A 26,913-nucleotide genomic window follows, 5' to 3' on the forward strand; every position below is an offset into this window, starting at 1 on the left:
CAAATTCCTGCTGGGGTCCCTCCGAAGCCACCGGTGCTTGCGTTGGTGGCCCCTCTACTTCATTCCTCTGTAGGGTTACGGGATCTTCCCCCGGCTCCGTCATGGTTCCAACGGAATTCCTAGCCACAGGTTCGGGTCTCGGCTGGTCAGGTTGTCGGACTTCTTGGTTGGATTGTTGGACTTCCTGTTGATCCGGGACTCCATCTTCTCCTAACGACTGGCCTATTCCCCCTGCCACTGGCGCACATGAGGCAATCCTTGCCCTTGCATGTTCGATGACTTGTCTCCTCAGTCGGGGAAGGTTTCGTTGGGCCCATCTCACTGCAACCTCAAATAGTTGGTTCCAATCTTGGATCCAATTGTCCGTTATTTCCCTCAATGTTTCCTCTAGGGAAGCCTGGTAATGGTCTTGGAGAATCACCAATGTTGTGTGGCCCCAATTTTTGGCATTCCCCCAAATTAACTCCTCCGTTATCGAGGAAGGGGAAGCCGGTTTGATCATCGTGGTCAAGATGTCCACCACCCTGTTGATCACTCTCGGCCCCTCGTAGTCTGGTCCGGGGGTCACATTTTCCAAGTGGTGTATCATCTTAATCACTTTTAGGAATCTTCGCACCCTCTGTCCCATTGCCGGATCCATTGGTTGTTGGTGCGTTCGAGTCTCCGTTCTCCATCTTGGCCATTGGTGATTCCTCCCCACTCCTTGACTCACTACAGATGCGTAGGAGCGAGACTGCGTGCGAGCTTGTCTTGGCGGACGACGGGAGGAGGTCCATTGACCTGAAGGTGGCACTGGCCAGTTAGGCGTGTAGGGCTGAGCCCCCCTGCCCCCTCTATTCGGGGGGGCAGTAGAGAATGCTCTGGCCCCCCTCCAGTTGGGACCTCCCCCCTGTCGGGACTGGGAGATGGCCCCTTGCGGTCGTGTGTCCCTCCTGTGGGCACGGGCACGACGCCTCCCGTGCTGCACTAGTGTCCAACCCCCCTCCCTTGGGTCCATGTTGGTACACCGAGTATGAAATTGTATGTATTTTTTTATGATTTTTTATGTTTTGTGATTTTTTTCTTTATTTTTATCTGATTTTGTAAATTTTTTTGGATTTTTTTTATTTTAAGAAATGTAAAAATAAACAAATAAACAAACACACAAACAAACAAGTAAACAAGCAAACAAATAAAGTTCTTAAACAAAAAAGACCTTAAAAGGCTTGGTGGGTGTGTTCTCGCGACGTTTCGGCCGCTGTGGGCCTTCTTCAGGCAAACACACCACTGATCAATTCACACAACTAATGCAGCTGGTGTTGATCCAACAAAAGCAAAGTGCAAAGTGAGGCACTTTCAACTTGCACTCCAACTTTAAAGTGTCTAAACCAAACTTGAAAGTTTCACTTGTCTTTTAACTTCTCCATTCTCTTTTTTCCTTCCTTCCCTTTCCCCATGAATTGAACCTTATAGATGATGTCTACCCATTCATGTATTTATATATTTATGTGTTTTTAGATATTTATTCATTTATTGATATATTTACATATTTATATAATTATATATTTATATGTTTATTTATTTATTTATTTATTGGGGTTAGGGTTAGGGTTGGGGGTAGGGTTAGGGTTAGGGTTGGGCCTAGGGTTAGGGTTAGGGTTAGGGTTAGGGTTAGGGTTAGGGCTAGGGTTAGGGTTAGGGTTAGGGTTAGGGTTAGGGTTAGGGCTAGGGTTAGGGTTAGGGCTAGGGTTAGGGTTAGGGTTAGGGCCAGGGTTAGGGTTAGGGTTAGGGCCAGGGTTAGGGTTAGGGTTAGGGTTAGGGTTAGGGCCAAGGTTAGGGTTAGGGTTAGGGTTAGGGTTAGGGTTAGGGGTTGGGGCTAGGGCCCCCATTCCTCCTCCCGTTCATCCACCTTCCTTCCCACCCTTTCTTCCTTTTAAGCCTTATTTAGTCCCCCCGGCATTTTAGTACCCAGAATCCGAATCCAATTCCTTTCTGCCCTTTTTCTATCCCTGTCTTCCCATCCCAAATTAGTTTGCAATCCCGCCACTCGCATTTCCCTTAACCCATGTCGTCCAAAATGGCGAACCAATGGCTTATCCATTCCTTTTTTGTTTTTAATGTTATATCTATGTTGCCACATTCTGATTCTAATCGAATTTTTGGTCTCGCCGACATATTGTTTTCTGCATTTTGCGCAAAATAGTACATATACACAATTGGATGTACTTAAAGTGAAATTTTGTTTGATTTTAATTACTCTGTTGTTCGTCCTATTAGTTATGAATTTAAGTTTATAAAAGTATTTCGGCGTGGGTTCCTTGGTCTCTCTCCGGAATGGTTTTATTCTTGCCTTGACCAACATGTCTCTGAGGCTTTTGTGTTTTCTGTAGGCTCTGATGGGGGTACATTTTGACCAGGCATCCATGTTCCCAAGTTTCTCTTTGTAGTTTTTCTTTATTATGGAGGTGATTACCCTACTTGCCGTGGAAAAATAGGTGATTATCGGAATGCCTCTTGTATCATCCTTTCTTGTCCTGTCCCTGAAAGTCTTCAGACAATGTTGCAGCATTGGCCTTCTATACCCCCGTTGTCTTAATGCCTTAAATAGAATCCTTACTGCTTCCCAAAAGTCTTCCTCCTGTGTACAAATCCGGTCAAATCGTAACAGTTGGGATTTAACTATGCCTCTAAAAGTATGTTTTGGGTGAAAACTATTCTTGAACAGAAGTGCGTGCGTGTCCGTTTCTTTAAAGAAAACTTTAATGTCTAATGTATTGTTTGTCCAAAATTTGGGTCCCTTATACACCGTTGTGTCCAAAAAATTGATTGAATTGTCATTGATTTCGTATTTTAATTTTATGGAGGGATCGTGTGAATTTAAAATGTCTATGAATTTTAGAAAGTCTTCCTTTGATCCCGACCAAATGCCCCATATATCGTCCAAATACCTTAAATAATGTAACGGCTGTATCGGGCATTTTCCTAAGGCCTCCTCCTCCCACTTGGCCATAAAAATGTTTGCATATGCGGGGGAGAACCTTTTCCCCATCGCCGTCCCCTTAATTTGCAAATAAAATTCAGAGTTGAATTCAAAGTCGTTCCGGGTTAAATTTATTTCCAATAGTTCCAAAATGGCCTTGTCCGGTCTTCTCTTATCTGGGTATTTATTAAATATGTATTTGACTGCTGCTAGTCCGGCTTTCGTGTCTATGTTCGTGTACATGTTGTTAACGTCCAGGGAAAAGAAAAATGAATTCACTGGGATTTTAAAGTTTTTAACTAATTCGATGAAATGATAAGTGTCCTTGACATACGCCGGGTGTTTGGTCGATAAGGGGTTCAAAAAATGGTCGATGTATTGCGCTGTTCCGTAGGTCTCGCTTCCGCAATCCGAAACGATAGGCCTGCCTGGTGGAGTCACAAACGGCGGATTCCATTGTTCCGGCTTTTTATGGATTTTGGGTAACATATAAAATCTCCTTGCCCTCGGTTCCCCGGTTCCAATCAGGTAATTTCTTTGTTTGGCCGTAATAAATTTTTTTCGATACAATTCCATCATAATTCTTTGTACCATTGGGATGGTCTCCAAATAAATCGGGCCGTCTAATTTTTTATAGTATTCCTGATCCTTTAATTGTCGATAACCTTCTTGAATGTATTGGTCTCGTCCCATAATTACTACCGAACTTCCTTTATCCGCCGGTTTTATTATTATATGTTTGTTAGACATCAATTCCCTTAACGCCCTTACTTCGGCCTGGGAGATATTTGGTCTCTCCCGTCGTGTCCATCCGAAACGTGCCAAATCTTTTTGGTCACCCTCAATCAGTGCTTTTAGTTCCGGTGACATCATTTCCGGGGGTGGCAACCAAGTGGACGGCCCTGAGAACGGTCGTTGTTCCTGCTCCGCCCTACCTTCAAAATATTCCATAATTCTAAGTTTCCGGTGGTAATCCTGTAAGTCCAATTTTCTTTGAATTTTTTGATTTTTGTATAAGTCAATCGTAGGTACAAATGTCAACCCCTTGCCTAATAATTTTAAATGTGCCTCCGTAGGGTGAAAGTCCTTGGTCAAAACCACTACATTCTCCGCCCCTCTGGGCAGTGTCTCCGGTATCCCCCTCCCTTCAAGGTTTAAGGGGGACACAAGTTTAAATAATCGATCCAATGCTCCAGCATGTGTAATGCTGTCAACTCGGTCCAATGAATGCAATCCCCCACCGTCTCAAAGTGTACCTCCGGCAGTAGGGGGATGCAGGGCATATGCCGGGAAATATGGTCGTTCATCTGCAACAGTACCCCCTGATGTTCTTCCTGGAGGTCGGTGGAGAAATTGATTAACGGGATCCAGATGTCTGCCTGTGGAAACCGCTTCTTGGCTTCCTTGAACGCACCCTGCAGTTGTTTGCAGGCTGTGGCCCTAAAGTTTTGCTCTTTACAGTTGATTCCGAATGACAACACTACTTTCTCCACTATGCCCACCACCTTCGCCTTCGCCATCAACAGTTCGGCATTGCGAAATGTGGCCCCCGGGAAGCTATCTATCTGCAAATCCGGGAGAGTGTGTTGTGGGAACCTGGACACATTCGAGTCTCCCAGAATCAACCACCGTTTGTTGACCGTCAACTCCCATTGTGTGTTTTTACGGTTGGTATTTGCATGCCTTGTTACTCTGAATCTCGGCCATTCCGGGGTGGGTGCGCAGTCCTCTTCTTCCTCGGATTCCCGAGTGTCTTCCTCTCTCGCCGATTCCGAATCCGAAGTGCTCTCTGTATCCTCTAATTCCAGTTCCATATTCTGTTCTTCCATCATCTCTGTATATATGTCGGCTCTTCTTCCACTGCCTATCAGAGGTAACGTGGGCGTCGTATCTAGGTCTGCCCCATGTGTGTCATCCATCAAACAACTCTGTTCCCCTTCACTCCTCGGTCCGTCTCTTTGTGTCGTGTTATCTCTCCCCCCTACATCTATCAGTTGTTCGACCGCCTGTGTGCTTGCTGTTCTTTCTTTTGTTTTTTCTCTTTTCCTCTCTCTCCTCTCTCTCCTCTGTGGCTTGGGCGAATCACCAAATTCCTGCTGGGGTCCCTCCGAAGCCACCGGTGCTTGCGTTGGTGGCCCCTCTACTTCATTCCTCTGTAGGGTTACGGGATCTTCCCCCGGCTCCGTCATGGTTCCAACGGAATTCCTAGCCACAGGTTCGGGTCTCGGCTGGTCAGGTTGTCGGACTTCTTGGTTGGATTGTTGGACTTCCTGTTGATCCGGGACTCCATCTTCTCCTAACGACTGGCCTATTCCCCCTGCCACTGGCGCACATGAGGCAATCCTTGCCCTTGCATGTTCGATGACTTGTCTCCTCAGTCGGGGAAGGTTTCGTTGGGCCCATCTCACTGCAACCTCAAATAGTTGGTTCCAATCTTGGATCCAATTGTCCGTTATTTCCCTCAATGTTTCCTCTAGGGAAGCCTGGTAATGGTCTTGGAGAATCACCAATGTTGTGTGGCCCCAATTTTTGGCATTCCCCCAAATTAACTCCTCCGTTATCGAGGAAGGGGAAGCCGGTTTGATCATCGTGGTCAAGATGTCCACCACCCTGTTGATCACTCTCGGCCCCTCGTAGTCTGGTCCGGGGGTCACATTTTCCAAGTGGTGTATCATCTTAATCACTTTTAGGAATCTTCGCACCCTCTGTCCCATTGCCGGATCCATTGGTTGTTGGTGCGTTCGAGTCTCCGTTCTCCATCTTGGCCATTGGTGATTCCTCCCCACTCCTTGACTCACTACAGATGCGTAGGAGCGAGACTGCGTGCGAGCTTGTCTTGGCGGACGACGGGAGGAGGTCCATTGACCTGAAGGTGGCACTGGCCAGTTAGGCGTGTAGGGCTGAGCCCCCCTGCCCCCTCTATTCGGGGGGGCAGTAGAGAATGCTCTGGCCCCCCTCCAGTTGGGACCTCCCCCCTGTCGGGACTGGGAGATGGCCCCTTGCGGTCGTGTGTCCCTCCTGTGGGCACGGGCACGACGCCTCCCGTGCTGCACTAGTGTCCAACCCCCCTCCCTTGGGTCCATGTTGGTACACCGAGTATGAAATTGTATGTATTTTTTTATGATTTTTTATGTTTTGTGATTTTTTTCTTTATTTTTATCTGATTTTGTAAATTTTTTTGGATTTTTTTTATTTTAAGAAATGTAAAAATAAACAAATAAACAAACACACAAACAAACAAGTAAACAAGCAAACAAATAAAGTTCTTAAACAAAAAAGACCTTAAAAGGCTTGGTGGGTGTGTTCTCGCGACGTTTCGGCCGCTGTGGGCCTTCTTCAGGCAAACACACCACTGATCAATTCACACAACTAATGCAGCTGGTGTTGATCCAACAAAAGCAAAGTGCAAAGTGAGGCACTTTCAACTTGCACTCCAACTTTAAAGTGTCTAAACCAAACTTGAAAGTTTCACTTGTCTTTTAACTTCTCCATTCTCTTTTTTCCTTCCTTCCCTTTCCCCATGAATTGAACCTTATAGATGATGTCTACCCATTCATGTATTTATATATTTATGTGTTTTTAGATATTTATTCATTTATTGATATATTTTCATATTTATATAATTATATATTTATATGTTTATTTATTTATTTATTTATTGGGGTTAGGGTTAGGGTTAGGGTTGGGGGTAGGGTTAGGGTTAGGGTTGGGCCTAGGGTTAGGGTTAGGGTTAGGGCTAGGGTTAGGGTTAGGGTTAGGGTTAGGGTTAGGGTTAGGGCTAGGGTTAGGGTTAGGGTTAGGGCTAGGGTTAGGGTTAGGGTTAGGGCCAGGGTTAGGGTTAGGGTTAGGGCCAGGGTTAGGGTTAGGGTTAGGGTTAGGGCCAAGGTTAGGGTTAAGGTTAGGGTTAGGGTTAGGGTTAGGGTTAGGGGTTGGGGCTAGGGCCCCCATTCCTCCTCCCGTTCATCCACCTTCCTTCCCACCCTTTCTTCCTTTTAAGCCTTATTTAGTCCCCCCGGCATTTTAGTACCCAGAATCCGAATCCAATTCCTTTCTGCCCTTTTTCTATCCCTGTCTTCCCATCCCAAATTAGTTTGCAATCCCGCCACTCGCATTTCCCTTAACCCATGTCGTCCAAAATGGCGAACCAATGGCTTATCCATTCCTTTTTTGTTTTTAATGTTATATCTATGTTGCCACATTCTGATTCTAATCGAATTTTTGGTCTCGCCGACATATTGTTTTCTGCATTTTGCGCAAAATAGTACATATACACAATTGGATGTACTTAAAGTGAAATTTTGTTTGATTTTAATTACTCTGTTGTTCGTCCTATTAGTTATGAATTTAAGTTTATAAAAGTATTTCGGCGTGGGTTCCTTGGTCTCTCTCCGGAATGGTTTTATTCTTGCCTTGACCAACATGTCTCTGAGGCTTTTGTGTTTTCTGTAGGCTCTGATGGGGGTACATTTTGACCAGGCATCCATGTTCCCAAGTTTCTCTTTGTAGTTTTTCTTTATTATGGAGGTGATTACCCTACTTGCCGTGGAAAAATAGGTGATTATCGGAATGCCTCTTGTATCATCCTTTCTTGTCCTGTCCCTGAAAGTCTTCAGACAATGTTGCAGCATTGGCCTTCTATACCCCCGTTGTCTTAATGCCTTAAATAGAATCCTTACTGCTTCCCAAAAGTCTTCCTCCTGTGTACAAATCCGGTCAAATCGTAACAGTTGGGATTTAACTATGCCTCTAAAAGTATGTTTTGGGTGAAAACTATTCTTGAACAGAAGTGCGTGCGTGTCCGTTTCTTTAAAGAAAACTTTAATGTCTAATGTATTGTTTGTCCAAAATTTGGGTCCCTTATACACCGTTGTGTCCAAAAAATTGATTGAATTGTCATTGATTTCGTATTTTAATTTTATGGAGGGATCGTGTGAATTTAAAATGTCTATGAATTTTAGAAAGTCTTCCTTTGATCCCGACCAAATGCCCCATATATCGTCCAAATACCTTAAATAATGTAACGGCTGTATCGGGCATTTTCCTAAGGCCTCCTCCTCCCACTTGGCCATAAAAATGTTTGCATATGCGGGGGAGAACCTTTTCCCCATCGCCGTCCCCTTAATTTGCAAATAAAATTCAGAGTTGAATTCAAAGTCGTTCCGGGTTAAATTTATTTCCAATAGTTCCAAAATGGCCTTGTCCGGTCTTCTCTTATCTGGGTATTTATTAAATATGTATTTGACTGCTGCTAGTCCGGCTTTCGTGTCTATGTTCGTGTACATGTTGTTAACGTCCAGGGAAAAGAAAAATGAATTCACTGGGATTTTAAAGTTTTTAACTAATTCGATGAAATGATAAGTGTCCTTGACATACGCCGGGTGTTTGGTCGATAAGGGGTTCAAAAAATGGTCGATGTATTGCGCTGTTCCGTAGGTCTCGCTTCCGCAATCCGAAACGATAGGCCTGCCTGGTGGAGTCACAAACGGCGGATTCCATTGTTCCGGCTTTTTATGGATTTTGGGTAACATATAAAATCTCCTTGCCCTCGGTTCCCCGGTTCCAATCAGGTAATTTCTTTGTTTGGCCGTAATAAATTTTTTTCGATACAATTCCATCATAATTCTTTGTACCATTGGGATGGTCTCCAAATAAATCGGGCCGTCTAATTTTTTATAGTATTCCTGATCCTTTAATTGTCGATAACCTTCTTGAATGTATTGGTCTCGTCCCATAATTACTACCGAACTTCCTTTATCCGCCGGTTTTATTATTATATGTTTGTTAGACATCAATTCCCTTAACGCCCTTACTTCGGCCTGGGAGATATTTGGTCTCTCCCGTCGTGTCCATCCGAAACATGCCAAATCTTTTTGGTCACCCTCAATCAGTGCTTTTAGTTCCGGTGACATCATTTCCGGGGGTGGCAACCAAGTGGACGGCCCTGAGAACGGTCGTTGTTCCTGCTCCGCCCTACCTTCAAAATATTCCATAATTCTAAGTTTCCGGTGGTAATCCTGTAAGTCCAATTTTCTTTGAATTTTTTGATTTTTGTATAAGTCAATCGTAGGTACAAATGTCAACCCCTTGCCTAATAATTTTAAATGTGCCTCCGTAGGGTGAAAGTCCTTGGTCAAAACCACTACATTCTCCGCCCCTCTGGGCAGTGTCTCCGGTATCCCCCTCCCTTCAAGGTTTAAGGGGGACACAAGTTTAAATAATCGATCCAATGCTCCAGCATGTGTAATGCTGTCAACTCGGTCCAATGAATGCAATCCCCCACCGTCTCAAAGTGTACCTCCGGCAGTAGGGGGATGCAGGGCATATGCCGGGAAATATGGTCGTTCATCTGCAACAGTACCCCCTGATGTTCTTCCTGGAGGTCGGTGGAGAAATTGATTAACGGGATCCAGATGTCTGCCTGTGGAAACCGCTTCTTGGCTTCCTTGAACGCACCCTGCAGTTGTTTGCAGGCTGTGGCCCTAAAGTTTTGCTCTTTACAGTTGATTCCGAATGACAACACTACTTTCTCCACTATGCCCACCACCTTCGCCTTCGCCATCAACAGTTCGGCATTGCGAAATGTGGCCCCCGGGAAGCTATCTATCTGCAAATCCGGGAGAGTGTGTTGTGGGAACCTGGACACATTCGAGTCTCCCAGAATCAACTACCGTTTGTTGACCGTCAACTCCCATTGTGTGTTTTTACGGTTGGTATTTGCATGCCTTGTTACTCTGAATCTCGGCCATTCCGGGGTGGGTGCGCAGTCCTCTTCTTCCTCGGATTCCCGAGTGTCTTCCTCTCTCGCCGATTCCGAATCCGAAGTGCTCTCTGTATCCTCTAATTCCAGTTCCATATTCTGTTCTTCCATCATCTCTGTATATATGTCGGCTCTTCTTCCACTGCCTATCAGAGGTAACGTGGGCGTCGTATCTAGGTCTGCCCCATGTGTGTCATCCATCAAACAACTCTGTTCCCCTTCACTCCTCGGTCCGTCTCTTTGTGTCGTGTTATCTCTCCCCCCTACATCTATCAGTTGTTCGACCGCCTGTGTGCTTGCTGTTCTTTCTTTTGTTTTTTCTCTTTTCCTCTCTCTCCTCTCTCTCCTCTGTGGCTTGGGCGAATCACCAAATTCCTGCTGGGGTCCCTCCGAAGCCACCGGTGCTTGCGTTGGTGGCCCCTCTACTTCATTCCTCTGTAGGGTTACGGGATCTTCCCCCGGCTCCGTCATGGTTCCAACGGAATTCCTAGCCACAGGTTCGGGTCTCGGCTGGTCAGGTTGTCGGACTTCTTGGTTGGATTGTTGGACTTCCTGTTGATCCGGGACTCCATCTTCTCCTAACGACTGGCCTATTCCCCCTGCCACTGGCGCACATGAGGCAATCCTTGCCCTTGCATGTTCGATGACTTGTCTCCTCAGTCGGGGAAGGTTTCGTTGGGCCCATCTCACTGCAACCTCAAATAGTTGGTTCCAATCTTGGATCCAATTGTCCGTTATTTCCCTCAATGTTTCCTCTAGGGAAGCCTGGTAATGGTCTTGGAGAATCACCAATGTTGTGTGGCCCCAATTTTTGGCATTCCCCCAAATTAACTCCTCCGTTATCGAGGAAGGGGAAGCCGGTTTGATCATCGTGGTCAAGATGTCCACCACCCTGTTGATCACTCTCGGCCCCTCGTAGTCTGGTCCGGGGGTCACATTTTCCAAGTGGTGTATCATCTTAATCACTTTTAGGAATCTTCGCACCCTCTGTCCCATTGCCGGATCCATTGGTTGTTGGTGCGTTCGAGTCTCCGTTCTCCATCTTGGCCATTGGTGATTCCTCCCCACTCCTTGACTCACTACAGATGCGTAGGAGCGAGACTGCGTGCGAGCTTGTCTTGGCGGACGACGGGAGGAGGTCCATTGACCTGAAGGTGGCACTGGCCAGTTAGGCGTGTAGGGCTGAGCCCCCCTGCCCCCTCTATTCGGGGGGGCAGTAGAGAATGCTCTGGCCCCCCTCCAGTTGGGACCTCCCCCCTGTCGGGACTGGGAGATGGCCCCTTGCGGTCGTGTGTCCCTCCTGTGGGCACGGGCACGACGCCTCCCGTGCTGCACTAGTGTCCAACCCCCCTCCCTTGGGTCCATGTTGGTACACCGAGTATGAAATTGTATGTATTTTTTTATGATTTTTTATGTTTTGTGATTTTTTTCTTTATTTTTATCTGATTTTGTAAATTTTTTTGGATTTTTTTTATTTTAAGAAATGTAAAAATAAACAAATAAACAAACACACAAACAAACAAGTAAACAAGCAAACAAATAAAGTTCTTAAACAAAAAAGACCTTAAAAGGCTTGGTGGGTGTGTTCTCGCGACGTTTCGGCCGCTGTGGGCCTTCTTCAGGCAAACACACCACTGATCAATTCACACAACTAATGCAGCTGGTGTTGATCCAACAAAAGCAAAGTGCAAAGTGAGGCACTTTCAACTTGCACTCCAACTTTAAAGTGTCTAAACCAAACTTGAAAGTTTCACTTGTCTTTTAACTTCTCCATTCTCTTTTTTCCTTCCTTCCCTTTCCCCATGAATTGAACCTTATAGATGATGTCTACCCATTCATGTATTTATATATTTATGTGTTTTTAGATATTTATTCATTTATTGATATATTTACATATTTATATAATTATATATTTATATGTTTATTTATTTATTTATTTATTGGGGTTAGGGTTAGGGTTAGGGTTGGGGGTAGGGTTAGGGTTAGGGTTGGGCCTAGGGTTAGGGTTAGGGTTAGGGTTAGGGCTAGGGTTAGGGTTAGGGTTAGGGTTAGGGTTAGGGTTAGGGCTAGGGTTAGGGTTAGGGTTAGGGTTAGGGCTAGGGTTAGGGTTAGGGTTAGGGTTAGGGCCAGGGTTAGGGTTAGGGTTAGGGCCAGGGTTAGGGTTAGGGTTAGGGTTAGGGTTAGGGTTAGGGCCAAGGTTAGGGTTAGGGTTAGGGTTAGGGTTAGGGTTAGGGGTTGGGGCTAGGGCCCCCATTCCTCCTCCCGTTCATCCACCTTCCTTCCCACCCTTTCTTCCTTTTAAGCCTTATTTAGTCCCCCCGGCATTTTAGTACCCAGAATCCGAATCCAATTCCTTTCTGCCCTTTTTCTATCCCTGTCTTCCCATCCCAAATTAGTTTGCAATCCCGCCACTCGCATTTCCCTTAACCCATGTCGTCCAAAATGGCGAACCAATGGCTTATCCATTCCTTTTTTGTTTTTAATGTTATATCTATGTTGCCACATTCTGATTCTAATCGAATTTTTGGTCTCGCCGACATATTGTTTTCTGCATTTTGCGCAAAATAGTACATATACACAATTGGATGTACTTAAAGTGAAATTTTGTTTGATTTTAATTACTCTGTTGTTCGTCCTATTAGTTATGAATTTAAGTTTATAAAAGTATTTCGGCGTGGGTTCCTTGGTCTCTCTCCGGAATGGTTTTATTCTTGCCTTGACCAACATGTCTCTGAGGCTTTTGTGTTTTCTGTAGGCTCTGATGGGGGTACATTTTGACCAGGCATCCATGTTCCCAAGTTTCTCTTTGTAGTTTTTCTTTATTATGGAGGTGATTACCCTACTTGCCGTGGAAAAATAGGTGATTATCGGAATGCCTCTTGTATCATCCTTTCTTGTCCTGTCCCTGAAAGTCTTCAGACAATGTTGCAGCATTGGCCTTCTATACCCCCGTTGTCTTAATGCCTTAAATAGAATCCTTACTGCTTCCCAAAAGTCTTCCTCCTGTGTACAAATCCGGTCAAATCGTAACAGTTGGGATTTAACTATGCCTCTAAAAGTATGTTTTGGGTGAAAACTATTCTTGAACAGAAGTGCGTGCGTGTCCGTTTCTTTAAAGAAAACTTTAATGTCTAATGTATTGTTTGTCCAAAATTTGGGTCCCTTATACACCGTTGTGTCCAAAAAATTGATTGAATTGTCATTGATTTCGTATTTTAATTTTATGGAGGGATCGTGTGAATTTAAAATGTCTATGAATTTTAGAAAGTCTTCCTTTGATCCCGACCAAATGCCCCATATATCGTCCAAATACCTTAAATAATGTAACGGCTGTATCGGGCATTTTCCTAAGGCCTCCTCCTCCCACTTGGCCATAAAAATGTTTGCATATGCGGGGGAGAACCTTTTCCCCATCGCCGTCCCCTTAATTTGCAAATAAAATTCAGAGTTGAATTCAAAGTCGTTCCGGGTTAAATTTATTTCCAATAGTTCCAAAATGGCCTTGTCCGGTCTTCTCTTATCTGGGTATTTATTAAATATGTATTTGACTGCTGCTAGTCCGGCTTTCGTGTCTATGTTCGTGTACATGTTGTTAACGTCCAGGGAAAAGAAAAATGAATTCACTGGGATTTTAAAGTTTTTAACTAATTCGATGAAATGATAAGTGTCCTTGACATACGCCGGGTGTTTGGTCGATAAGGGGTTCAAAAAATGGTCGATGTATTGCGCTGTTCCGTAGGTCTCGCTTCCGCAATCCGAAACGATAGGCCTGCCTGGTGGAGTCACAAACGGCGGATTCCATTGTTCCGGCTTTTTATGGATTTTGGGTAACATATAAAATCTCCTTGCCCTCGGTTCCCCGGTTCCAATCAGGTAATTTCTTTGTTTGGCCGTAATAAATTTTTTTCGATACAATTCCATCATAATTCTTTGTACCATTGGGATGGTCTCCAAATAAATCGGGCCGTCTAATTTTTTATAGTATTCCTGATCCTTTACTTGTCGATAACCTTCTTGAATGTATTGGTCTCGTCCCATAATTACTACCGAACTTCCTTTATCCGCCGGTTTTATTATTATATGTTTGTTAGACATCAATTCCCTTAACGCCCTTACTTCGGCCTGGGAGATATTTGGTCTCTCCCGTCGTGTCCATCCGAAACGTGCCAAATCTTTTTGGTCACCCTCAATCAGTGCTTTTAGTTCCGGTGACATCATTTCCGGGGGTGGCAACCAAGTGGACGGCCCTGAGAACGGTCGTTGTTCCTGCTCCGCCCTACCTTCAAAATATTCCATAATTCTAAGTTTCCGGTGGTAATCCTGTAAGTCCAATTTTCTTTGAATTTTTTGATTTTTGTATAAGTCAATCGTAGGTACAAATGTCAACCCCTTGCCTAATAATTTTAAATGTGCCTCCGTAGGGTGAAAGTCCTTGGTCAAAACCACTACATTCTCCGCCCCTCTGGGCAGTGTCTCCGGTATCCCCCTCCCTTCAAGGTTTAAGGGGGACACAAGTTTAAATAATCGATCCAATGCTCCAGCATGTGTAATGCTGTCAACTCGGTCCAATGAATGCAATCCCCCACCGTCTCAAAGTGTACCTCCGGCAGTAGGGGGATGCAGGGCATATGCCGGGAAATATGGTCGTTCATCTGCAACAGTACCCCCTGATGTTCTTCCTGGAGGTCGGTGGAGAAATTGATTAACGGGATCCAGATGTCTGCCTGTGGAAACCGCTTCTTGGCTTCCTTGAACGCACCCTGCAGTTGTTTGCAGGCTGTGGCCCTAAAGTTTTGCTCTTTACAGTTGATTCCGAATGACAACACTACTTTCTCCACTATGCCCACCACCTTCGCCTTCGCCATCAACAGTTCGGCATTGCGAAATGTGGCCCCCGGGAAGCTATCTATCTGCAAATCCGGGAGAGTGTGTTGTGGGAACCTGGACACATTCGAGTCTCCCAGAATCAACCACCGTTTGTTGACCGTCAACTCCCATTGTGTGTTTTTACGGTTGGTATTTGCATGCCTTGTTACTCTGAATCTCGGCCATTCCGGGGTGGGTGCGCAGTCCTCTTCTTCCTCGGATTCCCGAGTGTCTTCCTCTCTCGCCGATTCCGAATCCGAAGTGCTCTCTGTATCCTCTAATTCCAGTTCCATATTCTGTTCTTCCATCATCTCTGTATATATGTCGGCTCTTCTTCCACTGCCTATCAGAGGTAACGTGGGCGTCGTATCTAGGTCTGCCCCATGTGTGTCATCCATCAAACAACTCTGTTCCCCTTCACTCCTCGGTCCGTCTCTTTGTGTCGTGTTATCTCTCCCCCCTACATCTATCAGTTGTTCGACCGCCTGTGTGCTTGCTGTTCTTTCTTTTGTTTTTTCTCTTTTCCTCTCTCTCCTCTCTCTCCTCTGTGGCTTGGGCGAATCACCAAATTCCTGCTGGGGTCCCTCCGAAGCCACCGGTGCTTGCGTTGGTGGCCCCTCTACTTCATTCCTCTGTAGGGTTACGGGATCTTCCCCCGGCTCCGTCATGGTTCCAACGGAATTCCTAGCCACAGGTTCGGGTCTCGGCTGGTCAGGTTGTCGGACTTCTTGGTTGGATTGTTGGACTTCCTGTTGATCCGGGACTCCATCTTCTCCTAACGACTGGCCTATTCCCCCTGCCACTGGCGCACATGAGGCAATCCTTGCCCTTGCATGTTCGATGACTTGTCTCCTCAGTCGGGGAAGGTTTCGTTGGGCCCATCTCACTGCAACCTCAAATAGTTGGTTCCAATCTTGGATCCAATTGTCCGTTATTTCCCTCAATGTTTCCTCTAGGGAAGCCTGGTAATGGTCTTGGAGAATCACCAATGTTGTGTGGCCCCAATTTTTGGCATTCCCCCAAATTAACTCCTCCGTTATCGAGGAAGGGGAAGCCGGTTTGATCATCGTGGTCAAGATGTCCACCACCCTGTTGATCACTCTCGGCCCCTCGTAGTCTGGTCCGGGGGTCACATTTTCCAAGTGGTGTATCATCTTAATCACTTTTAGGAATCTTCGCACCCTCTGTCCCATTGCCGGATCCATTGGTTGTTGGTGCGTTCGAGTCTCCGTTCTCCATCTTGGCCATTGGTGATTCCTCCCCACTCCTTGACTCACTACAGATGCGTAGGAGCGAGACTGCGTGCGAGCTTGTCTTGGCGGACGACGGGAGGAGGTCCATTGACCTGAAGGTGGCACTGGCCAGTTAGGCGTGTAGGGCTGAGCCCCCCTGCCCCCTCTATTCGGGGGGGCAGTAGAGAATGCTCTGGCCCCCCTCCAGTTGGGACCTCCCCCCTGTCGGGACTGGGAGATGGCCCCTTGCGGTCGTGTGTCCCTCCTGTGGGCACGGGCACGACGCCTCCCGTGCTGCACTAGTGTCCAACCCCCCTCCCTTGGGTCCATGTTGGTACACCGAGTATGAAATTGTATGTATTTTTTTATGATTTTTTATGTTTTGTGATTTTTTTCTTTATTTTTATCTGATTTTGTAAATTTTTTTGGATTTTTTTTATTTTAAGAAATGTAAAAATAAACAAATAAACAAACACACAAACAAACAAGTAAACAAGCAAACAAATAAAGTTCTTAAACAAAAAAGACCTTAAAAGGCTTGGTGGGTGTGTTCTCGCGACGTTTCGGCCGCTGTGGGCCTTCTTCAGGCAAACACACCACTGATCAATTCACACAACTAATGCAGCTGGTGTTGATCCAACAAAAGCAAAGTGCAAAGTGAGGCACTTTCAACTTGCACTCCAACTTTAAAGTGTCTAAACCAAACTTGAAAGTTTCACTTGTCTTTTAACTTCTCCATTCTCTTTTTTCCTTCCTTCCCTTTCCCCATGAATTGAACCTTATAGATGATGTCTACCCATTCATGTATTTATATATTTATGTGTTTTTAGATATTTATTCATTTATTGATATATTTACATATTTATATAATTATATATTTATATGTTTATTTATTTATTTATTTATTGGGGTTAGGGTTAGGGTTGGGGGTAGGGTTAGGGTTAGGGTTGGGCCTAGGGTTAGGGTTAGGGTTAGGGTTAGGGTTAGGGCTAGGGTTAGGGTTAGGGTTAGGGTTAGGGCTAGGGTTAGGGTTAGGGTTAGGGTTAGGGCTAGGGTTAGGGTTAGGGTTAGGGCCAGGGTTAGGGTTAGGGTTAGGGCCAGGGTTAGGGTTAGGGTTAGGGTTAGGGTTAGGGTTAGGGGTTGGGGCTAGGGCCCCCATTCCTCCTCCCGTTCATCCACCTTCCTTCCCACCCTTTCTTCCTTTTAAGCCTTATTTAGTCCCCCCGGCATTTTAGTACCCAGAATCCGAATCCAATTCCTTTCTGCCCTTTTTCTATCCCTGTCTTCCCATCCCAAATTAGTTTGCAATCCCGCCACTCGCATTTCCCTTAACCCATGTCGTCTAAAATGGCGAACCAATGGCTTATCCATTCCTTTTTTGTTTTTAATGTTATATCTAAGTTGCCACATTCTGATTCTAATCGAATTTTTGGTCTCGCCGACATATTGTTTTCTGCATTTTGCGCAAAATAGTACATATACACAATTGGATGTACTTAAAGTGAAATTTTGTTTGATTTTAATTACTCTGTTGTTCGTCCTATTAGTTATGAATTTAAGTTTATAAAAGTATTTCGGCGTGGGTTCCTTGGTCTCTCTCCGGAATGGTTTTATTCTTGCCTTGACCAACATGTCTCTGAGGCTTTTGTGTTTTCTGTAGGCTCTGATGGGGGTACATTTTGACCAGGCATCCATGTTCCCAAGTTTCTCTTTGTAGTTTTTCTTTATTATGGAGGTGATTACCCTACTTGCCGTGGAAAAATAGGTGATTATCGGAATGCCTCTTGTATCATCCTTTCTTGTCCTGTCCCTGAAAGTCTTCAGACAATGTTGCAGCATTGGCCTTCTATACCCCCGTTGTCTTAATGCCTTAAATAGAATCCTTACTGCTTCCCAAAAGTCTTCCTCCTGTGTACAAATCCGGTCAAATCGTAACAGTTGGGATTTAACTATGCCTCTAAAAGTATGTTTTGGGTGAAAACTATTCTTGAACAGAAGTGCGTGCGTGTCCGTTTCTTTAAAGAAAACTTTAATGTCTAATGTATTGTTTGTCCAAAATTTGGGTCCCTTATACACCGTTGTGTCCAAAAAATTGATTGAATTGTCATTGATTTCGTATTTTAATTTTATGGAGGGATCGTGTGAATTTAAAATGTCTATGAATTTTAGAAAGTCTTCCTTCGATCCCGACCAAATGCCCCATATATCGTCCAAATACCTTAAATAATGTAACGGCTGTATCGGGCATTTTCCTAAGGCCTCCTCCTCCCACTTGGCCATAAAAATGTTTGCATATGCGGGGGAGAACCTTTTCCCCATCGCCGTCCCCTTAATTTGCAAATAAAATTCAGAGTTGAATTCAAAGTCGTTCCGGGTTAAATTTATTTCCAATAGTTCCAAAATGGCCTTGTCCGGTCTTCTCTTATCTGGGTATTTATTAAATATGTATTTGACTGCTGCTAGTCCGGCTTTCGTGTCTATGTTTGTGTACATGTTGTTAACGTCCAGGGAAAAGAAAAATGAATTCACTGGGATTTTAAAGTTTTTAACTAATTCCATGAAATGATAAGTGTCCTTGACATACGCCGGGTGTTTGGTCGATAAGGGGTTCAAAAAATGGTCGATGTATTGCGCTGTTCCGTAGGTCTCGCTTCCGCAATCCGAAACGATAGGCCTGCCTGGTGGAGTCACAAACGGCGGATTCCATTGTTCCGGCTTTTTATGGATTTTGGGTAACATATAAAATCTCCTTGCCCTCGGTTCCCCGGTTCCAATCAGGTAATTTCTTTGTTTGGCCGTAATAAATTTTTTTCGATACAATTCCATCATAATTCTTTGTACCATTGGGATGGTCTCCAAATAAATCGGGCCGTCTAATTTTTTATAGTATTCCTGATCCTTTAATTGTCGATAACCTTCTTGAATGTATTGGTCTCGTCCCATAATTACTACCGAACTTCCTTTATCCGCCGGTTTTATTATTATATGTTTGTTAGACATCAATTCCCTTAACGCCCTTACTTCGGCCTGGGAGATATTTGGTCTCTCCCGTCGTGTCCATCCGAAACGTGCCAAATCTTTTTGGTCACCCTCAATCAGTGCTTTTAGTTCCGGTGACATCATTTCCGGGGGTGGCAACCAAGTGGACGGCCCTGAGAACGGTCGTTGTTCCTGCTCCGCCCTACCTTCAAAATATTCCATAATTCTAAGTTTCCGGTGGTAATCCTGTAAGTCCAATTTTCTTTGAATTTTTTAATTTTTGTATAAGTCAATCGTAGGTACAAATGTCAACCCCTTGCCTAATAATTTTAAATGTGCCTCCGTAGGGTGAAAGTCCTTGGTCAAAACCACTACATTCTCCGCCCCTCTGGGCAGTGTCTCCGGTATCCCCCTCCCTTCAAGGTTTAAGGGGGACACAAGTTTAAATAATCGATCCAATGCTCCAGCATGTGTAATGCTGTCAACTCGGTCCAATGAATGCAATCCCCCACCGTCTCAAAGTGTACCTCCGGCAGTAGGGGGATGCAGGGCATATGCCGGGAAATATGGTCGTTCATCTGCAACAGTACCCCCTGATGTTCTTCCTGGAGGTCGGTGGAGAAATTGATTAACGGGATCCAGATGTCTGCCTGTGGAAACCGCTTCTTGGCTTCCTTGAACGCACCCTGCAGTTGTTTGCAGGCTGTGGCCCTAAAGTTTTGCTCTTTACAGTTGATTCCGAATGACAACACTACTTTCTCCACTATGCCCACCACCTTCGCCTTCGCCATCAACAGTTCGGCATTGCGAAATGTGGCCCCCGGGAAGCTATCTATCTGCAAATCCGGGAGAGTGTGTTGTGGGAACCTGGACACATTCGAGTCTCCCAGAATCAACCACCGTTTGTTGACCGTCAACTCCCATTGTGTGTTTTTACGGTTGGTATTTGCATGCCTTGTTACTCTGAATCTCGGCCATTCCGGGGTGGGTGCGCAGTCCTCTTCTTCCTCGGATTCCCGAGTGTCTTCCTCTCTCGCCGATTCCGAATCCGAAGTGCTCTCTGTATCCTGTAATTCCAGTTCCATATTCTGTTCTTCCATCATCTCTGTATATATGTCGGCTCTTCTTCCACTGCCTATCAGAGGTAACGTGGGCGTCGTATCTAGGTCTGCCCCATGTGTGTCATCCATCAAACAACTCTGTTCCCCTTCACTCCTCGGTCCGTCTCTTTGTGTCGTGTTATCTCTCCCCCCTACATCTATCAGTTGTTCGACCGCCTGTGTGCTTGCTGTTCTTTCTTTTGTTTTTTCTCTTTTCCTCTCTCTCCTCTCTCTCCTCTGTGGCTTGGGCGAATCACCAAATTCCTGCTGGGGTCCCTCCGAAGCCACCGGTGCTTGCGTTGGTGGCCCCTCTACTTCATTCCTCTGTAGGGTTACGGGATCTTCCCCCGGCTCCGTCATGGTTCCAACGGAATTCCTAGCCACAGGTTCGGGTCTCGGCTGGTCAGGTTGTCGGACTTCTTGGTTGGATTGTTGGACTTCCTGTTGATCCGGGACTCCATCTTCTCCTAACGACTGGCCTATTCCCCCTGCCACTGGCGCACATGAGGCAATCCTTGCCCTTGCATGTTCGATGACTTGTCTCCTCAGTCGGGGAAGGTTTCGTTGGGCCCATCTCACTGCAACCTCAAATAGTTGGTTCCAATCTTGGATCCAATTGTCCGTTATTTCCCTCAATGTTTCCTCTAGGGAAGCCTGGTAATGGTCTTGGAGAATCACCAATGTTGTGTGGCCCCAATTTTTGGCATTCCCCCAAATTAACTCCTCCGTTATCGAGGAAGGGGAAGCCGGTTTGATCATCGTGGTCAAGATGTCCACCACCCTGTTGATCACTCTCGGCCCCTCGTAGTCTGGTCCGGGGGTCACATTTTCCAAGTGGTGTATCATCTTAATCACTTTTAGGAATCTTCGCACCCTCTGTCCCATTGCCGGATCCATTGGTTGTTGGTGCGTTCGAGTCTCCGTTCTCCATCTTGGCCATTGGTGATTCCTCCCCACTCCTTGACTCACTACAGATGCGTAGGAGCGAGACTGCGTGCGAGCTTGTCTTGGCGGACGACGGGAGGAGGTCCATTGACCTGAAGGTGGCACTGGCCAGTTAGGCGTGTAGGGCTGAGCCCCCCTGCCCCCTCTATTCGGGGGGGCAGTAGAGAATGCTCTGGCCCCCCTCCAGTTGGGACCTCCCCCCTGTCGGGACTGGGAGATGGCCCCTTGCGGTCGTGTGTCCCTCCTGTGGGCACGGGCACGACGCCTCCCGTGCTGCACTAGTGTCCAACCCCCCTCCCTTGGGTCCATGTTGGTACACCGAGTATGAAATTGTATGTATTTTTTTATGATTTTTTATGTTTTGTGATTTTTTTCTTTATTTTTATCTGATTTTGTAAATTTTTTTGGATTTTTTTTATTTTAAGAAATGTAAAAATAAACAAATAAACAAACACACAAACAAACAAGTAAACAAGCAAACAAATAAAGTTCTTAAACAAAAAAGACCTTAAAAGGCTTGGTGGGTGTGTTCTCGCGACGTTTCGGCCGCTGTGGGCCTTCTTCAGGCAAACACACCACTGATCAATTCACACAACTAATGCAGCTGGTGTTGATCCAACAAAAGCAAAGTGCAAAGTGAGGCACTTTCAACTTGCACTCCAACTTTAAAGTGTCTAAACCAAACTTGAAAGTTTCACTTGTCTTTTAACTTCTCCATTCTCTTTTTTCCTTCCTTCCCTTTCCCCATGAATTGAACCTTATAGATGATGTCTACCCATTCATGTATTTATATATTTATGTGTTTTTAGATATTTATTCATTTATTGATATATTTACATATTTATATAATTATATATTTATATGTTTATTTATTTATTTATTTATTGGGGTTAGGGTTAGGGTTGGGGGTAGGGTTAGGGTTAGGGTTGGGCCTAGGGTTAGGGTTAGGGTTAGGGTTAGGGTTAGGGTTAGGGCTAGGGTTAGGGTTAGGGTTAGGGTTAGGGTTAGGGCTAGGGTTAGGGTTAGGGTTAGGGTTAGGGCTAGGGTTAGGGTTAGGGTTAGGGCCAGGGTTAGGGTTAGGGTTAGGGCCAGGGTTAGGGTTAGGGTTAGGGTTAGGGTTAGGGCCAAGGTTAGGGTTAGGGTTAGGGTTAGGGTTAGGGTTAGGGTTAGGGGTTGGGGCTAGGGCCCCCATTCCTCCTCCCGTTCATCCACCTTCCTTCCCACCCTTTCTTCCTTTTAAGCCTTATTTAGTCCCCCCGGCATTTTAGTACCCAGAATCCGAATCCAATTCCTTTCTGCCCTTTTTCTATCCCTGTCTTCCCATCCCAAATTAGTTTGCAATCCCGCCACTCGCATTTCCCTTAACCCATGTCGTCCAAAATGGCGAACCAATGGCTTATCCATTCCTTTTTTGTTTTTAATGTTATATCTATGTTGCCACATTCTGATTCTAATCGAATTTTTGGTCTCGCCGACATATTGTTTTCTGCATTTTGCGCAAAATAGTACATATACACAATTGGATGTACTTAAAGTGAAATTTTGTTTGATTTTAATTACTCTGTTGTTCGTCCTATTAGTTATGAATTTAAGTTTATAAAAGTATTTCGGCGTGGGTTCCTTGGTCTCTCTCCGGAATGGTTTTATTCTTGCCTTGACCAACATGTCTCTGAGGCTTTTGTGTTTTCTGTAGGCTCTGATGGGGGTACATTTTGACCAGGCATCCATGTTCCCAAGTTTCTCTTTGTAGTTTTTCTTTATTATGGAGGTGATTACCCTACTTGCCGTGGAAAAATAGGTGATTATCGGAATGCCTCTTGTATCATCCTTTCTTGTCCTGTCCCTGAAAGTCTTCAGACAATGTTGCAGCATTGGCCTTCTATACCCCCGTTGTCTTAATGCCTTAAATAGAATCCTTACTGCTTCCCAAAAGTCTTCCTCCTGTGTACAAATCCGGTCAAATCGTAACAGTTGGGATTTAACTATGCCTCTAAAAGTATGTTTTGGGTGAAAACTATTCTTGAACAGAAGTGCGTGCGTGTCCGTTTCTTTAAAGAAAACTTTAATGTCTAATGTATTGTTTGTCCAAAATTTGGGTCCCTTATACACCGTTGTGTCCAAAAAATTGATTGAATTGTCATTGATTTCGTATTTTAATTTTATGGAGGGATCGTGTGAATTTAAAATGTCTATGAATTTTAGAAAGTCTTCCTTCGATCCCGACCAAATGCCCCATATATCGTCCAAATACCTTAAATAATGTAACGGCTGTATCGGGCATTTTCCTAAGGCCTCCTCCTCCCACTTGGCCATAAAAATGTTTGCATATGCGGGGGAGAACCTTTTCCCCATCGCCGTCCCCTTAATTTGCAAATAAAATTCAGAGTTGAATTCAAAGTCGTTCCGGGTTAAATTTATTTCCAATAGTTCCAAAATGGCCTTGTCCGGTCTTCTCTTATCTGGGTATTTATTAAATATGTATTTGACTGCTGCTAGTCCGGCTTTCGTGTCTATGTTCGTGTACATGTTGTTAACGTCCAGGGAAAAGAAAAATGAATTCACTGGGATTTTAAAGTTTTTAACTAATTCGATGAAATGATAAGTGTCCTTGACATACGCCGGGTGTTTGGTCGATAAGGGGTTCAAAAAATGGTCGATGTATTGCGCTGTTCCGTAGGTCTCGCTTCCGCAATCCGAAACGATAGGCCTGCCTGGTGGAGTCACAAACGGCGGATTCCATTGTTCCGGCTTTTTATGGATTTTGGGTAACATATAAAATCTCCTTGCCCTCGGTTCCCCGGTTCCAATCAGGTAATTTCTTTGTTTGGCCGTAATAAATTTTTTTCGATACAATTCCATCATAATTCTTTGTACCATTGGGATGGTCTCCAAATAAATCGGGCCGTCTAATTTTTTATAGTATTCCTGATCCTTTAATTGTCGATAACCTTCTTGAATGTATTGGTCTCGTCCCATAATTACTACCGAACTTCCTTTATCCGCCGGTTTTATTATTATATGTTTGTTAGACATCAATTCCCTTAACGCCCTTACTTCGGCCTGGGAGATATTTGGTCTCTCCCGTCGTGTCCATCCGAAACGTGCCAAATCTTTTTGGTCACCCTCAATCAGTGCTTTTAGTTCCGGTGACATCATTTCCGGGGGTGGCAACCAAGTGGACGGCCCTGAGAACGGTCGTTGTTCCTGCTCCGCCCTACCTTCAAAATATTCCATAATTCTAAGTTTCCGGTGGTAATCCTGTAAGTCCAATTTTCTTTGAATTTTTTGATTTTTGTATAAGTCAATCGTAGGTACAAATGTCAACCCCTTGCCTAATAATTTTAAATGTGCCTCCGTAGGGTGAAAGTCCTTGGTCAAAACCACTACATTCTCCGCCCCTCTGGGCAGTGTCTCCGGTATCCCCCTCCCTTCAAGGTTTAAGGGGGACACAAGTTTAAATAATCGATCCAATGCTCCAGCATGTGTAATGCTGTCAACTCGGTCCAATGAATGCAATCCCCCACCGTCTCAAAGTGTACCTCCGGCAGTAGGGGGATGCAGGGCATATGCCGGGAAATATGGTCGTTCATCTGCAACAGTACCCCCTGATGTTCTTCCTGGAGGTCGGTGGAGAAATTGATTAACGGGATCCAGATGTCTGCCTGTGGAAACCGCTTCTTGGCCTCCTTGAACGCACCCTGCAGTTGTTTGCAGGCTGTGGCCCTAAAGTTTTGCTCTTTACAGTTGATTCCGAATGACAACACTACTTTCTCCACTATGCCCACCACCTTCGCCTTCGCCATCAACAGTTCGGCATTGCGAAATGTGGCCCCCGGGAAGCTATCTATCTGCAAATCCGGGAGAGTGTGTTGTGGGAACCTGGACACATTCGAGTCTCCCAGAATCAACCACCGTTTGTTGACCGTCAACTCCCATTGTGTGTTTTTACGGTTGGTATTTGCATGCCTTGTTACTCTGAATCTCGGCCATTCCGGGGTGGGTGCGCAGTCCTCTTCTTCCTCGGATTCCCGAGTGTCTTCCTCTCTCGCCGATTCCGAATCCGAAGTGCTCTCTGTATCCTCTAATTCCAGTTCCATATTCTGTTCTTCCATCATCTCTGTATATATGTCGGCTCTTCTTCCACTGCCTATCAGAGGTAACGTGGGCGTCGTATCTAGGTCTGCCCCATGTGTGTCATCCATCAAACAACTCTGTTCCCCTTCACTCCTCGGTCCGTCTCTTTGTGTCGTGTTATCTCTCCCCCCTACATCTATCAGTTGTTCGACCGCCTGTGTGCTTGCTGTTCTTTCTTTTGTTTTTTCTCTTTTCCTCTCTCTCCTCTCTCTCCTCTGTGGCTTGGGCGAATCACCAAATTCCTGCTGGGGTCCCTCCGAAGCCACCGGTGCTTGCGTTGGTGGCCCCTCTACTTCATTCCTCTGTAGGGTTACAGGATCTTCCCCCGGCTCCGTCATGGTTCCAACGGAATTCCTAGCCACAGGTTCGGGTCTCGGCTGGTCAGGTTGTCGGACTTCTTGGTTGGATTGTTGGACTTCCTGTTGATCCGGGACTCCATCTTCTCCTAACGACTGGCCTATTCCCCCTGCCACTGGCGCACATGAGGCAATCCTTGCCCTTGCATGTTCGATGACTTGTCTCCTCAGTCGGGGAAGGTTTCGTTGGGCCCATCTCACTGCAACCTCAAATAGTTGGTTCCAATCTTGGATCCAATTGTCCGTTATTTCCCTCAATGTTTCCTCTAGGGAAGCCTGGTAATGGTCTTGGAGAATCACCAATGTTGTGTGGCCCCAATTTTTGGCATTCCCCCAAATTAACTCCTCCGTTATCGAGGAAGGGGAAGCCGGTTTGATCATCGTGGTCAAGATGTCCACCACCCTGTTGATCACTCTCGGCCCCTCGTAGTCTGGTCCGGGGGTCACATTTTCCAAGTGGTGTATCATCTTAATCACTTTTAGGAATCTTCGCACCCTCTGTCCCATTGCCGGATCCATTGGTTGTTGGTGCGTTCGAGTCTCCGTTCTCCATCTTGGCCATTGGTGATTCCTCCCCACTCCTTGACTCACTACAGATGCGTAGGAGCGAGACTGCGTGCGAGCTTGTCTTGGCGGACGACGGGAGGAGGTCCATTGACCTGAAGGTGGCACTGGCCAGTTAGGCGTGTAGGGCTGAGCCCCCCTGCCCCCTCTATTCGGGGGGGCAGTAGAGAATGCTCTGGCCCCCCTCCAGTTGGGACCTCCCCCCTGTCGGGACTGGGAGATGGCCCCTTGCGGTCGTGTGTCCCTCCTGTGGGCACGGGCACGACGCCTCCCGTGCTGCACTAGTGTCCAACCCCCCTCCCTTGGGTCCATGTTGGTACACCGAGTATGAAATTGTATGTATTTTTTTATGATTTTTTATGTTTTGTGATTTTTTTCTTTATTTTTATCTGATTTTGTAAATTTTTTTGGATTTTTTTTATTTTAAGAAATGTAAAAATAAACAAATAAACAAACACACAAACAAACAAGTAAACAAGCAAACAAATAAAGTTCTTAAACAAAAAAGACCTTAAAAGGCTTGGTGGGTGTGTTCTCGCGACGTTTCGGCCGCTGTGGGCCTTCTTCAGGCAAACACACCACTGATCAATTCACACAACTAATGCAGCTGGTGTTGATCCAACAAAAGCAAAGTGCAAAGTGAGGCACTTTCAACTTGCACTCCAACTTTAAAGTGTCTAAACCAAACTTGAAAGTTTCACTTGTCTTTTAACTTCTCCATTCTCTTTTTTCCTTCCTTCCCTTTCCCCATGAATTGAACCTTATAGATGATGTCTACCCATTCATGTATTTATATATTTATGTGTTTTTAGATATTTATTCATTTATTGATATATTTACATATTTATATAATTATATATTTATATGTTTATTTATTTATTTATTTATTGGGGTTAGGGTTAGGGTTGGGGGTAGGGTTAGGGTTAGGGTTGGGCCTAGGGTTAGGGTTAGGGTTAGGGTTAGGGTTAGGGTTAGGGCTAGGGTTAGGGTTAGGGTTAGGGTTAGGGTTAGGGCTAGGGTT

Source organism: Doryrhamphus excisus, unplaced genomic scaffold (assembly GCF_030265055.1).
Source record: "Doryrhamphus excisus isolate RoL2022-K1 unplaced genomic scaffold, RoL_Dexc_1.0 HiC_scaffold_27, whole genome shotgun sequence".
NCBI lineage: Eukaryota > Metazoa > Chordata > Actinopteri > Syngnathiformes > Syngnathidae > Doryrhamphus > Doryrhamphus excisus.